Below are 15,251 nucleotides of genomic sequence, written 5' to 3'. Positions count from 1 at the left end.
CACACACATAGACCTACAAAAAAACACTGTGTGCACAAATAGCAACACACGCACAGCTTGCTGAGAGGGGGACCACACAGGAGAGCTGCTTTGTGCTGCTCCGCACAGTGGGCTGCTTCAAACAGGACCACAGAGAACTGAGCTTCAACTGGGAGAGAGACACAGAGAACTGAGCTTCAACTGGGAGAGAGACACAGAGAACTGAGCTTCAACTGGGAGAGAGACACAGGGAACTAGACACTGCTAAATGAAAACAACGCACGTGCCTGCCTAAACAACCAAGCGCCCGCCTACACACCCAAACACACACATGTGCCCGCCTACACACACACACACACACACACACACGTGCCCGCCTAAACACACACGTGCCCGCCTACACACACACGTGCCCGCCTACACACACACACACACGTGCCCGCCTACACACACACATACACATGTGCCCGCCTACACACACACACACACGTGCCCGCCTACACACACACACACGTGCCCGCCTACACACACACACGTGCCCGCCTACACACACACACGTGCCCGCCTACACACACACACGTGCCCGCCTACACACACACACGTGCCCGCCTACACACACACACGTGCCCGCCTACACACACACACACACACACCTAAACACACACACGTGCCCGCCCACACACATGCGCACACCCACACACATGCGCACACCCACACACACACACCCCAGGGTTCCAAACTGCTACAATTAGTTATATTATGCGACACTGACTTGGCTGTGTGAGTTACATTTTAAATTGGTCGCATCAATGTGACTTGCAAATTCTAGTTGGTCACCTCACTCAAAACCTATTTTTTGGGAAGCTAAAAGCCTGATTTGGTCAAACATTATGCCTAGGGTTGCACATTTTGGGTAATATTCATAGGACGAAACTTTCCACTGGAAATATTAATACCATTTAAATGTAGATGTTTTTTGCATTGGATATATTTACCATATCATATGGAGACAGAAACAAACCTTTTACCTTATCATAATTATGAAATCCTTCCAATATAAATTAAGAATTGAACTTTAATTAAATGAGTTGACTGTTCACATGGGATGATTTCACTGAACAACAAAAGGGAATATTGAATGATCCATCGCATCTCCCAAAAACGTTTTCAACATACAGTACTGGGCAAAAGTTTTAGGCACGTGTGAAAAAATGCCGTAAAGTAAGAAAGCTTTCAAAAATAAACATGTTAATAGTTTACATATATCAATTAACAAAATGCAAAGTGAGTGAACAGAATAAAAAACTACATCAAATCAATATTTGGTGTGACCACCCTTTGCCTTCAAAACAGCATCAATTCTTCTAGGTACACTTGCACACAGTTTGAAGGAACTCAGCAGGTAGGTTGGCCCAAACATCTTGGAGAACAGTTATTCTGTGGAGAACAGTTCTTCTGTGGATTTAGGCAGCCTCAGGTGCTTCTTTCTCTTCATGTAATCCCAGACAGACTCAATGATGTTGAGATCAGGGCTCTGTGGGGGCCGAACCATCACTTCCAGGCCTCCTTGATCTTCTTTACGCTGAAGATTGTTCTTAATGACTTTCACTGTATGTTTGGGGTTGTTGTCATTCTGCAGAATACATTTTGGGGCAATCAGATGCCTCCCTGATAGTATTGCATGATGGATAAGTATCTGCCTGTACTTGTCAGCATTGAGGCGACCATTAATTTTGACCAAATCCCCAAATCCATTTGCAGAAATGCAGCCCCAAACTTGCAAGGAACCTCCACCATGCTTCACTGTTGCCTGCAGAGACTCATTCGTGTACTGCTCTCTAGCCCGTCGGCAAATAAACTGCCTTTCTGCTACAGCCAAAAATGTCAAATTTTGACTCATCAGTCCAGAGCACCTGCTGTCATTTTTCTGCATCCCAGTTCCTGTGTTTTCATGCATAGTTGAGTCGCTTGGCCTTGTTTCCATGTCGGAGGATGGCTTTTTGGCCGCAAGTCTTACATGAAGGCCACTTCTGACCAGACTTCGCCGGACAGTAGATGGGTGTACCAGGGTCCCACTGTTTTCTGCCAATTCTGTGCCGATGGCACAGCTGGACATCTTCCGATTGCAATGGGAAGTAAGCATGATGTGTCTTTCATCTGATGCAGATGAGTTTCCTTAGCCGACCACTGCATCTACGGTTCTCAACGTTGCCCGTTTCTTTGTGCTTCTTCAAAAGAGCTTGGACAGCACATCTGGAAACCCCTGTCTGCCTTAATCTGCCTTGGAGAGACCTTGCTTATGCAGTATAACTATCTTATGTCTTGTTGCTGTGCTCATTCTTGCCATGGTGTATGACTTCTGACAGTAAACTGTCTTCAGCAACCTCACCTTGTTAGCAGAGTTTGGCTGCTCCTCATCCAGTTTTATTCCTCCAACACAGCTGATTCTGTTTCAGTTAATGATTGTGTTTCAACCTACATATTGAATTGATGATCATTAGCACTTGTTTGGTATAATTGTTTAATCATACACCTGACATAGTGCAAGTGCACCTAGAAGTATTGATGCTGTTTTGAAGGCAAAGGGTTGTCACACCAAATATGGATTTGATTTTTCTTCTGTTCACTCACTTTGCATTTAGTTAATTGATAAATAAAATCTATTAATAACATGTCTATTTTTGAAAGCATTCTTACTTTACAGCATTTTTTCACACCTGCTTAAAAATGTTGCACAGTACTGTACATCTGTAAAATTACAGTCTAGATATTAAAGCTTTGGTTGTATTCCTCTCAGGCTTCCATGTCTTCTCCCTGGACCTCCTCAATGTCCACCTCTAAAACATCAGACTCTGAGGCCTCATCTTTACTGTCATTTTCCAATCTTGTTGAGGATGGATTGTTGTCAGGCTCAAAAAGCCCAATATTTGCCCAGTTGGCCACCAATGTTACAACCCTTGTATTAGTCAGCCTGTCGCGTGCTTTGGTGTGTGTGTTCCCAAACAAGGACCAGTTGCGCTCTGAGGCGGTTGATATTGGTGGGATTTGGAGGATGACGGAGGCAACGGGGGAAAGAGCCTCAGATCTACAAAGTCCCTTCCACCAGGTAGCTGATGAGATATGTTGGCATGACTGCCATTTTGCATCTCCATCCCAAAGCCCTTGCTTGGAAGTGTACTTCGCCAGACTGCCAAGAACCTTGCCCTCATCCAGGCCAAGGTGGAGAGACATGATAGTGATGACACAATAGGCCTTGTTGATCTCTACAACAGACAGGATACTCTTGCCAGCATACTTGGGGTCCAACATGTACGCTGCGCCGTGTATGGGCTTCAGGCAGAAATCTCCATGCTTTTTGATGTATTTCAGAACAGCAGTTTCCTTTACTTGGAACAACAGTGAAGTTGGCAGGGCAGTACAGATTTCTTCTCTTACATCTGCAAGCTTCTCTGAACATCAGACAAGACGGCATTGTCTCCCTCAATCCGTGCAAGGGCTACTGCTATAGGTTTCAGGAGTTTCAGGCTGCTTACCACTCTCTCCCAAAATACATCATCCTGGAGGGTCCTCTTGATGGGGCTGTCCATATAGACACACTGGCTTTGAGCATGTCATTAGTAAAGATTGAAAAATGTAAGGGGCTTAGACAGCTGCCCTGGAGAATTCCTGATGCCCTAGAGAACACCCTTTGTGTTCTATTAGAAAGGTAGCTCTTTATCCACAATATAGCAGGGTGTGTGAAGCCATAGCACAACAGACTATGGTCTAATAGCAGACTATGGTCGATAATGTCAAAAGCTGCACTGAAGTCCAAGAAAACAGCACACCCCGATCTTTTTATCATCAATTTATCTCAGCCAATCATCAGTCATTTGTGTAAGTGCTGTGCTTGTTGAATCTCCTTCAACACCGAAAGTCTGTTAATTTGTTTACTTTAAAATGGCATTGTATCTGGTCAAACAATTTTCCCCCAAAGTTTACTAAGGGTTGGTAACAGGCTGATTGGTCGCCTATTTGAGCCAGTAAAGGGGGCTTTACTATTCTACGGTAGTGGAATTACTTTTGATTCCCTCCAGGCCTGAGGGAACACACTTTCTAGTAGGCTTAGATTGAAGATATGGCAAATAGGAGTGGCAATTTAGCAATCTAGCCAATGTGCTTCAAACACTGGTTTACACATCAAAATGACTTGAATCATGCAATCCTGCTTGGACATGTTTGATGAAAAAACATTTTTCTGTAATCATACTATCTCCGTAGTCTATTTTTCTCAATAAAGCACTGTGAATTATTGTATAATGATAATTAATTTAATTGAATTAACTAATTTGTTCTATTGCGTGCCACCGCAACAACATTGTGGTGCGACCAAATAATAGGCTGGTGCAACCAATTGAAAAAGTTACTGGCACTAGTGCCACCAGGGGGAAAAGAAAACATTAGTCTAGAGACCCACCAACCTACAAATCGATACTTGGAGTCAAAATATCGATATAATGCCGTCCAAAATAATAGAGCAATATGTAACTGTAACGATTATTTCACCCATCACTATACATTTGTCATCATGTTTGTTCTTGCTGAGGTGATGCCATTGCTCACACAAGGGATTTGTTATCACATACACGATTGAGAGCATTGAGACTGATGTACTTCACACAACCACCTCCAATACGGACGTTTATTTTAGTTGTATGGAAGACCGACCCCACAGTTTTCTTTCTTTTAAAAACTGTATCAAGATACACATTTTTGAATCAAGAAAAATGTGCATCAATAAGGATAGAAGCATGCGGCTTCAGGAGACAACCCATTTTCAGAGACCCATTATACTGCTGAGGCAGACAACACAAGCCAATCACTCAAGCATCAAATCTCTTTGGGGGAGCTTGAGCAGAGGTGAGTATTCTTATGGACCTTACCCCTTTTCCACCAGACTGCAATTCACCAAGGTAAGCGCCGGAATTACATGATTATAGTCAATCGTCACTTAAGAGGGTGAAAATAGGAAATGTGAAGTATTTACTTTTAAGGGCTGGTGAGAGCATTTCTAGGTCTACTTAGCCTAGGTCTATAGTTACATACCCATGACGTATAGAGCCCACAACAACAAAACAACACAAACAAATAACAATTATATATCATCTTAAACTCTATATCTTCACCTAGATATATTGGGTATTTTAGTCTCTCTTGGCTACAGACCCGGCAAGTCCAGGCAGGCAGAGGCAGTGTAATCAGATAGGGAGGGAATGGGGATTAATAAAGATAGATCCAGCCGTTGCGTGTTCTCTGGCTCTGGGTAGATAAAAGCAATTAGGGAGTCGGAGCACATCAAAGATGAAGGGACTGTTGTTTTTTTATCATGACAGAGGGCTGTTTATCTTCCCCACAGTGGACAGCATGCTAATATCAGACTGCTGCCGACCTTGCTACAAAACGTCTGGACTCTCTGTCTCCCTCGGTCTCTCTCAAGCACGCAGACGCAGGCACACACACACACACACACACAGGCACCCAGACCCCTTCCCGGCACAGCGGGAGACGGGAGAAAGAGGACAGTCAGTCAGTCATGATAAAGTAGAGAAAAAGCCATCAAATCAAATGAGTGGTACCTCTTTGAATGCTACAACTGAGCATCTCCATAATTCTATAAGCCCTTAATGTATTTTCCCTCGCAACAGCAGGGCACTTTGACATCCAAATCACTTCTAAAATTACCTAGAAAAAAAGCATAGGGAAAGTGACTCAACAAACTTAGTTGAACTGCACTTGTGCATATTCCATTCTATTCATCCTTGGGTGCAGAGGGCACTCTATTGTGTATCTGCTATGCCGTGAAACACAAGCCTTGACACAGAGAAAAACACTACAAATAGATTTACCAGAACATTAATAGTACAAACAGTACACTGTGCAGATTAAAGGCACATTAATTAGGACCATTACATTTAATGTTTCCCATCAATGAGTACTAAAATTTTATTAAAGGCTAATTCAACAATAATAGGCTTACGCAGGGTGTTTGTTGTTAAATGGTGTATGGGTCAAGGAAGCTAACGACTATACTAAATCCATGAATACTAATAGCTAGCTTTAGTACAAATTAGCTGTGTAATAAAATAACACCTTACGGAACATTGACCCCCTTCATAGACTTTGTGAAAACAGATTAAAAGACTAAAAAGTATTTTAAACGGGGACGCACACACACAGCTTAACTTTTTCCACTAGTGCCACTACTACCACCAACTCTTTAAGTTCATGGCACCAGCACGATTTGGTCGCACACATTTTTCACAATAATGTCTTGACCTGTGTCCTTTATTAATGTACATTCATTCCATACAGAACCAGGCTAATAATGACCATCTTTAAATTTGCCTGGCAAGGGCATGAGAATTTAAAAGACGGTCATTATTAGCCAACTAAAAGCTACCAGTGCCAACTAAAAGCTACCAGTGCCAACTAAAAGCTACTGGCCTGAATGAAAAGAATACTGATGATGCGCGTATCATTTAAATGTTTTCTTTCATTTGTGGGCCGAGCAAGTAGCCAAAATGACCTACCCTCCATTACATTTTACCTTGACAATATCATATTTACATTGATTGTTTGGATAAATAAAACCTTTGCGCAATCTCAAAAGAGATGTTATTGTTAAGATTTTTTAACGGTCACTCTGCAGTTTGTAGGGCCCTATAAAGTCAGTTTTATCTTTTCATTAATTCTGCTTTCATTGTAAAAAAATATCCTTGATTCTTGTTTTTTCAGGTTTTCACTCAAAATCATACTGCTATAGAAAAAAAAATGAAGTCCACAACAATGCTTAAACCACATCAGGAGACCACTTTTGAAATCTGGGAAAAATGAAAACATTTTTTGGAGGAGGGTGTAGTTGCCCTTTAATTCAAAAGCACACCTAGCAAGATACCTTTGTTTGGCTAGCGATTGATAGAGATCATCATGATATTCTGCAGGTAGGCCTACTTTGCAGTCAACATTGAATTGGAATGTTTTTGGGTGGAAAGCCTTAAGAAAATGTTCATTCAAACAGCACATGATAACTGAATTGCACATCGTAAAGATTCAACCAAGACTTCAGAAAAAACTTTTTGAATAGCTGGTTTGCATAGACATTGCTGTTATGAATAAATCTTGATTATAAAAAAAAGTTACTTGTTAACCAAAAACTAAACTGACCAGCTACCTTTATTTCACTGGCACCCTAGCGACCAACTAAAAATTGGTGTCGCACCGTCAAGTTAAAGGGTCGCAAATGCGAGTGTTTTGGTTTCAGTTTTCAGCCCTGCACACCAACACACACACAGAAAACACAGTCTCTGACCTCTTCTTGCCGTGGAGATGTCCTCGTGTGCTGTCCGTGTGTCTGTCCCTCCTGTTGGATGTGTCGGTTTCAGAAAACCTTCAGAAAGGACAAAGAGAGGGAAACAGTTCAAGGCCAGGGAGATGACAGTTCTTCTAGGTAAGGAGAAACCACCATGGTAAATATTGGTTTTAGCCAGGCATGTATCTGGGCCATGGAGGGCTGCCTCTTAACAGAACTGGCATTCAATGCAAACAAACACACAAAAACACCCACATGGAAGTTTATGAAAGAGAGAGTCAGGGAGAGAGGGAGAGAGGAAGAGCATTGGGTTAGCATTTGTTTACCTCTAGACCACCAGGAAGCCAGGAATATCATGACTGACTTGATCAAAGTACTGTGTACTAGGAATGTGTTTTCTCAGTCCTCTCCTTTATCTAGCACTGCACTTACACAACTGATTCAACTAATCGCCAAGGTCTAGAAACCAAATACTGTCTACTGTCTGGTAGTCCTCAAGAATGGAGGCTGCTATACTGCGTGCAGACACAAGGCGCACACACACAAACAGATCAGGTAAGTTAGGGGAATGAGTGGATCTCCGAAAAAGGCCGACAAAGGGAAAGATGGTGAAGGGCTGAAGACTTTTGTTAAGCTACAGGAGGGGAGAGAGTGGTGCGTGTGAGTGTGTGTGCAAACTGGTTTGAGTTGCTTCAGCCTGAATATTTCCCGGGTGATCATGTGAAACGTGCATTCTGTCTAGTGGTTTCATCAGTGCTCTACCATGCGACTCCTCCCTTTTGTGTGTGTGTGTGGGGGTGTGAGAGAGAGAGAGAGAGAGATGGGGGAGAAAGAAAAATAAAAAAGGGAGAGGGAGACAGAGAGAGAGAAAACAACAGTAAGGTAGAGTGACAGTACAGAGGGTGGCTCCTTTGTTCTCCACCACCCAGAATCTCCTTTTAATGTTTCATGGAGCTCAGAGAGACAGCAGCCATCTCCTCTGTGGAGGGGAGAACAGAGCAAAAGGACTGACACACACACTTGTTCATCTAAAACCACACAAACAAATCTTACACAAGACCTTAGTTAACAGGAATTCAGACAAACACACATGGTCACATGCTGAGTATGTGCGGTATGTCAGAGTCCCCCAGTAGAAGCTGTGCTCCTGCCTCAAGTGGCTATCCTACTATTGATAGTGCAGCTCAAACAAACCCTGGCTATCAGAGCTGGCTGCTCACCAGGATGAACAAAGAGGACTGTGGCTATGGCCAATTCTAACTCATTCTAACTCACAGCCTCTAACTACCACTTAGAAGAAGAAAGAACAACCTCACTGGTTTCAGAGTCTGACCCTCCTCTTCCTACCTCTTTCTTCCTCATGATGAGGCCCATTCTTCTTCCCTCCCCATCACTCAATACTCCCTCCCATTTTGCTTCCCTCAACCCATCTCACAACCCCCCTCTCCTCCATGCCCCAGAAATGATGCAAAGGAGTCTATTATCTATTCAGCCATAAGGCCAATAATTGATTGGCTAACGGGAGTTCCCTCTTCCTCTATCAGTGTGCTACAGTGTACACTGTCAGCAGCCTTTAGAGAAGCAGACCAACTGGCTGGAAATCACATTCTGGACCCTTAGCTGGATCAATCGCCCGACACCGCTAGTAACGCACAACTTCAGTATGCTCCGTCACACACACACACACACACACACACACAAAGACCTACACAAACTCAGAAACTCTCACACACACAGACACACAATGAGCACATCCCTGCAGACAAACAGCAGGGTGCCTCACAAAGCCAGACTCAAAGAGCATGGGAAGAGTGTTTTCATCGACTTGCCAGGATCGCACCCACCCACCCGCGCACAACCAGTGGCCTTTCCGAGGGGGAATGGGAGTTGGCTGTATATCGATGGGGCCGCCTGCTTAGCGCAGCAGGAAGGCATGGAGGGACCACAGGATGCTGCCAGAGCTCATTGCAAAGCAGCAGCGGCAGAGATTAGAAAATGATAATATTTATTGGGCCTTGTTCAGAGAAAGAGCAATGGCAGAAATGTCCTTTAAAGCTGAAATAAGTAATTTTTTGGGTGACCCTACCGTATTCAAATAGAAATGGTTGTCTAAGAAGTGGTGAATCTGTTCTAGGCGCGCTATTTCTATGGTTTACATTCTTAAGTTTTGTTTTTCCGTCTTTTACTTTCGGTTTTGTACACAAGCTTCATATTGCTGAAAATATAATCTTTTGGGTTATTGAAAATATATTTTAGCGGTTTAGTACAATTACTCTCTACACTTGCTTGTTTTGTCCCAAACTGAATTTAGGTAAACTATTAGAATTTTAGCAACCAGGAAATGGCAGAACGATTTCTACGTATTGTACCTTTAAAGATGTAGCCGTCTCTTTGACATTTCATTAGCCCGAGCGCTGTTTCCAACTTAGTACATGGGCCTGTTGGTGCTGGCTCATAGGAGAGCAGGGTAGTCAACAGAACAGAGATGCCAATCAAACCTTGGTGCAGAGAGAGGGAGGGAGAGCGAGCGTGACACACACACACAAAGACGTCTTAATTACCCTCTACATGCACACACACACCATCACACAGTAGGAGTATGACAGACAGGGAGAGAAGAGAGGAGACGGGGAGGGTGTGAGCAAAAGAGTAAGGAGCGGAAGGGGGTGCGCAAGAGAGAGGGGGGATCACTGCAAGATGGCGCCGACAGAGATAGTTTCCTAAGGACTAAAAGCGAGGGGACTATGGAGTATTTTGTTTTTTTATGTATTATTTCTTACATGCTACCCCAGGAAATCTTAAGTTTTATTACATACAGCTGGGACGAACTATTGGATATAAAAGCGACGTCAACTTGCCAACATTACGACCAGGAATACGACTTTCCCGAAGTGGATCCTTTATCTGGACCACCACCCAGGACTATGGATCAAATCCCAGAAGCCGACCCAAAACAATGGCGCCCCAGAAGGGGCAGACGGAGCGGCCTTCTGGTCATGCTCCGTAGACGTGCACATCGCCCACCACTCCTGAGTATACTACTTGCCAACATCCAGTCTCTTGACAACAAGGTAGACAAAATTCGAGCAAGGGTTGCCTTCCTAAGAGACGACAGATTGTAACAGTCCGTTTCACGGAAACATGGCTCTATCGGGATATATATTTTTTACCTTAATTTAACTAGGCAAGTCAGTTAAGAACCCATTCTTATTTTCAATGACGGCCTAGGAACAGTGGTGTAATCAAGCCGAAAGAGATTAACACCTCTGGGAAGAGGAAGGGCTGGAAAGTGTGCTTCAAGATTAAGGACTCATGGTGTAATCATATCAACATACAGGAACTCAACTCCTTCTGGTCACCCGACCTAGAATTCCTTACAATCAAACCTCCCAAGAGAATTATCGTCAGTTATCGTCACAGCTATGTACATTCCCCCTCAAGCAGACACCAAGACGGCCCTCAAGGAACTTTACTTGCCTCTATGTAAACTGGAAACCATATATCCTGAGGCTGCATTTATTGTAGCTGGGGATTTTAACGATGCAAATGTGAGAACAAATTCTATCAGCATATGGATTGCACTACGCGCGGGGGGTAATACACTCGATCACTGCTACTCTAACTTCCGCGATGCATACGAAGAGGGGCGGCAGGGTAGCCTAGTGGTTAGAGCGTTGGACTAGTAACCGGAAGGTCGTTCTGCCCTTGAACAGGCAGTTAACCCACTGTTCCTAGGCCATAGGCCTAGGTCATTGAAAATAAGAATTTGTTCTTAACTGACTTGCCTAGTTAAATAAAGGTAAAATAAAAAATACAAAGACCTCCCCCGTCCTCCCTTCGGCAAATCCAACCATGACGCCATCTTTCTCCTACCGTCTTATAGGCAGAAACTCAAACAGGATCTACCAGTGAATAGAACCATTCAACGCTGGTCTGACCAATCAGAACCCACGCTTCAAGATTGTTTTGATCACGGGAACTGGGATATGTTCCCATCAGCCTCAGAGAACAACATTGATCTATATGATGACTCTGTGTAAGTTTATAAGGAAGTGCACTGGAGAAGTTGTACCCACTGAGACTATTAAAACCTACCCTAATCAGAAACTGTGGATGGATGAAGGCATTCACGCAAAACTGAACCACCGCATTAAACCATGGAAAGAGGTCTGGGAATATGGACGAATATGAACAGTATAGTTATTCCCTCCGCAAGGCAATCAAACAAGCAAAATGCTGGTACAGGGACAAGGTGGAGTTGCAATTCAATGGCTCAGACACGAGACTTGTGGCAGGGTCTTCAGGAAATCACGGACTACAAAAAGAAAACCAGCCAAGTCACGGACACCGATGTCACACTCATACAGTGCCACCCACACGGCCCATGAACTAGGACTGTGTCCCCCCCACCCCCCTTCATGGCCGACGTGATAAAACATTTAAACATGTTAACCCTCGCAAGGCTGCTGGCCCAGATGGCATCCCTAGCCGCATCCTCAGAGCACGCGTAGGCCAGCTGGCTGGTGTGTTTACGGACATACTCAACCGCTCCCTATCCCAGTCTGCTGTCCCCACATGCTTCAAGATGGCCACCATTGTTCCTGTATCCAAGAAAGCGAAGATAACTGAACTAAATGACTACTACCCTGTAGCACTCACTTCTGTCATCATGAAGTGCTTTGAAAGACTAGTCAAGGATCATATCACCTACACCTTACCGGCCACCCTAGACGCACTTCAGTTTGCATACCGCCCCAACAGGTCCACAGACGATGCAATCACCATCACACTGCACTATCCCATCTGGACAAGAGAAATACCTATGTAAGAATGCTGTTCTTCGACTACAGCTCAGCTTCAACACCGTAGTACCCTTCAAGCTCATCATCAAGCTGGAGGCCCTGAGTCTCAACCCCGCACTGTGCAATTGGGTCCTGGACTTCCTGATGGGCCGCCCCCCCCCCCCAGGTGGTGAAGGTAGGAAACATCTTCACATCGCTGACCCTCAACACTGGGGCCCCACAAGGGTGCGTGCTCAGCCCCCGCCTGTACTCCCTGTACTCCCAGCACTCGGAGTGTGGTGTCAGGAAAACTCTCTCTCACTCAATGTCAACAAAAACAAAGGAGATGATCGTGGACTTCAGGAAACAGCAGAGGGGGCATCCCCCTATCCACATCGAAGGAGCAGCAGCGGAGAAGGTGGAAAGTTAAGTTCCTTGGCGTACACATTACATACAAACTGAAATGGTCCACCCACACATACAGTGTGGTGAAGAAGGCGCAACAGCGCCTCTTCAACCTCAGGAGGCTGAAGACATTTTACAGATGTACAATCGAGAGCATCCGGTCAGCGTGTATCACAGCCTGGCACGGCAACTGCCCCTCCCTCAACTGCAAGGCACTCGAGAGGGTTGTGCGGTCTGCACAACGCATCACCGGGGCAAACTACCTGCCTTCCATGACACCTACAGCACACAATGTCACAGGAAGGCCAAAAAGATAATCAAGGACAACAACCACCTGAGCCTCTGCCTGTTCACACCGCTACTATCCAGAAGGCGAGGTCAGTACAGGTGCATCAAAGTTGGGACCGAGAAATTGAAAAACAGCTTCTATCTCAAGTACATCAGACTGCTAAACAGCAATCACTAACTCAGAGAGGCTGCTGCCTACATTGAGACCCAATCACTAGCCACTTTAATAAATGGATCACGAGTCACTTTAAACAATGCCACTTTAATAATGTTTACATATCTTACATTACTCATATGTATATACTGTGTTTTATACCATCTATTGCACCTTGCCTATGCCGCTCATCCATATATTTATATGTACATATTCTCATTCACCCCTTTAAATTTGTGTGTATTTGGTAGTAGCTGGGGAATTGCTTGATTACTTGTTAGATATTACTGCACTGTCGGAACTAGAAGCACAAGCATTTCGCTACACTCGCATTAACATCTGCTAACCATGAGCATGTGACCAATATAATGAGATTTGACAGCTAGAGATGAGGAAAGAAAAGAGGGAGAAAGCTATAGTAGGGGAAAGGAGTGAGAAAGAGATGCGAGACAGGAACAGCGGGAGAGAAGGAGGGGGCGAGAGAGAGAGTTCAATTCTATCCATTTTCTAAAGACTATGGGCCGACATGTCTACAGTCTGGTGTTGTTGGCTAAAAGCCCTGCATTAGTAGCCTGGTCTGGGAGGGAATAGGAGTAAAAGATGTAGCACCAGTCCACAGCGCTGCCCTCTGATAGGAATCATCAGGGGGAGATGACATGTGAGAAATCTGCTCAGACCCCTTGAGGTTGGAATGAATCAGCCTTTCAGAGGCACTTTATCACACACTACTATATAGAGTGGACTGGGAGGAGGAGATGAGAGAGAGAGAGCTAGAACACGGACTCTTTTAAAGAGAAACCATGTTCTGATCTTAGGTCTGCATCTGTAGCCACTAAGAAACCATTCAGTCAGTTCATAATGTACAGTAGATGTAGAGAGCTGAAGGTGGAATAATTATCTGCAACTTCGACCAATACAAGAGTCAAAAGTCCATTTGAAAAATGCTTATAATCGCTTCAGTAAAATATAGGAGTTTTGTATTTGTGTATCCATTCCATCAAATAGACGAGTTCCCCCTAAAGACCGTGCCGCTAGTCCAGCTGCACTACGAATCTTCTGAGGGAGCGCTAAACCACACATCCCTGAGTAAGCACTCTACAGAAATAGCCTCACTGTTACAAAACATCCTGTTCTACTAGCCAAGTACAATAAGAAAATGGGAAAAAGAAAATGAAGGCTGGCAAACATGCTCTAACTACTAACTAGTACCTACTGTACAATATCAACCCTCTGCCTTCCCCGAATTCAGACTGATGAAATGATGAGGAACATCGGAGAATATAGGCCGACTAAATCCACATTTCAAATGGGGAATTAGGCAAAGGTGAAATACTGGATGGCTGGAGCTGAATACGTGGAATGGTATCAAACCATGTGTTTGATGCCGTTCCAGCCGTTAATTTGAGCCGTCCTCCCGTCAGCAGCCTCAACTGGTCAAATGTGTTATTTATTGAGGGTAGTTGTAAATAGAGCATCATAGGCTAGATGGAAAAAGAGGCGGGGGGGGGGCTCATTCAACTGTGGTGCAGCCTGTGTTGTGTTTTGTTCAGATGTTATGCCTTCGCTGAGACTTTTACATTTGTTGAGCCTTTGACTCATGACAGAATAGAAAGGAGGGCAGAGGGTAGAATGAGGGAGGTAGGCAATGATGACAAAAAGGGAGCATTACAAGAACAGAGCAGAAGAGAGAAAAACCCATCAGTCAAAAATGAGGAACAGGAAAAGAGGATGTGTGCTTGCCGAATTTAAGCATAAAGACAGATGTTGAAAAAAGAAACTACTGAGTCACTTTCTTGCTAGGCTGCTCTGGAAGTGCCTCAGAGCGGTACATTTACACATTACACATAGCCACTTAAAACAGCTGGACACCAATTGAGGCAATCCTGGTTTAAATGGCTCAGCTCTGGGGGGCGAAACAACTATATTCTCCCTTAACCTCCTACCTCCAGGTCACATAGGGCATTTAAAAAAACGTATGTGGTGTATCTGTATCAGATGTGCCGGAGGATAGAGTAGGATTGGTTTAAATGCCGTTTTAGCTTCAGAGAGGATAGCTGCCGTTTTAGCTTCAGAGAGAATAGCTTGTGCTGCTGTACTGCCCCTGTGAGTGACTGAACTGTCTATAGCAGAGAGGTTCATGATGAAGAAGGGAGCTCAGGGCTTTAATGGCAGCCCCATGGAAGGAGCTGCTATGGAAGGAGCTGCCAGCCGTCACTATGTCTATTCAATTATAGAGGAGCGAGAACAAAGGAGGGAGAGAGAGAGAGACGACACAAAGGAGAGACCCAGAGCTATA

The 15,251-nt window shown here is 44.3% G+C and overlaps 1 protein-coding gene across 5 annotated transcripts in view; it reads right to left on the bottom strand.

Moving 5' to 3' along the window:
• Positions 1-15,251, bottom strand: part of LOC110502443 (bifunctional heparan sulfate N-deacetylase/N-sulfotransferase 2) — a 197,244-nt gene that overhangs the window by 60,643 nt on the left and 121,350 nt on the right. For all 5 annotated transcript variants that reach the window (XM_021580469.3, XM_021580468.3, XM_036959813.2 and 2 more), the window contains one exon: positions 7,328-7,405. The gene's annotated coding sequence lies outside the window, so the exon portion shown is untranslated. The remainder of the gene's footprint in view (positions 1-7,327; positions 7,406-15,251) is intronic.

This window comes from Oncorhynchus mykiss, chromosome 23 (genome assembly GCF_057628025.1).
Source record: "Oncorhynchus mykiss isolate SJ-2025 chromosome 23, ASM5762802v1, whole genome shotgun sequence".
Classification (NCBI taxonomy): Eukaryota; Metazoa; Chordata; class Actinopteri; order Salmoniformes; family Salmonidae; genus Oncorhynchus; species Oncorhynchus mykiss.
The sequence above is the reverse complement of the archived record's forward strand: the minus strand, read 5'-3'. Positions and strand labels throughout refer to the sequence as shown.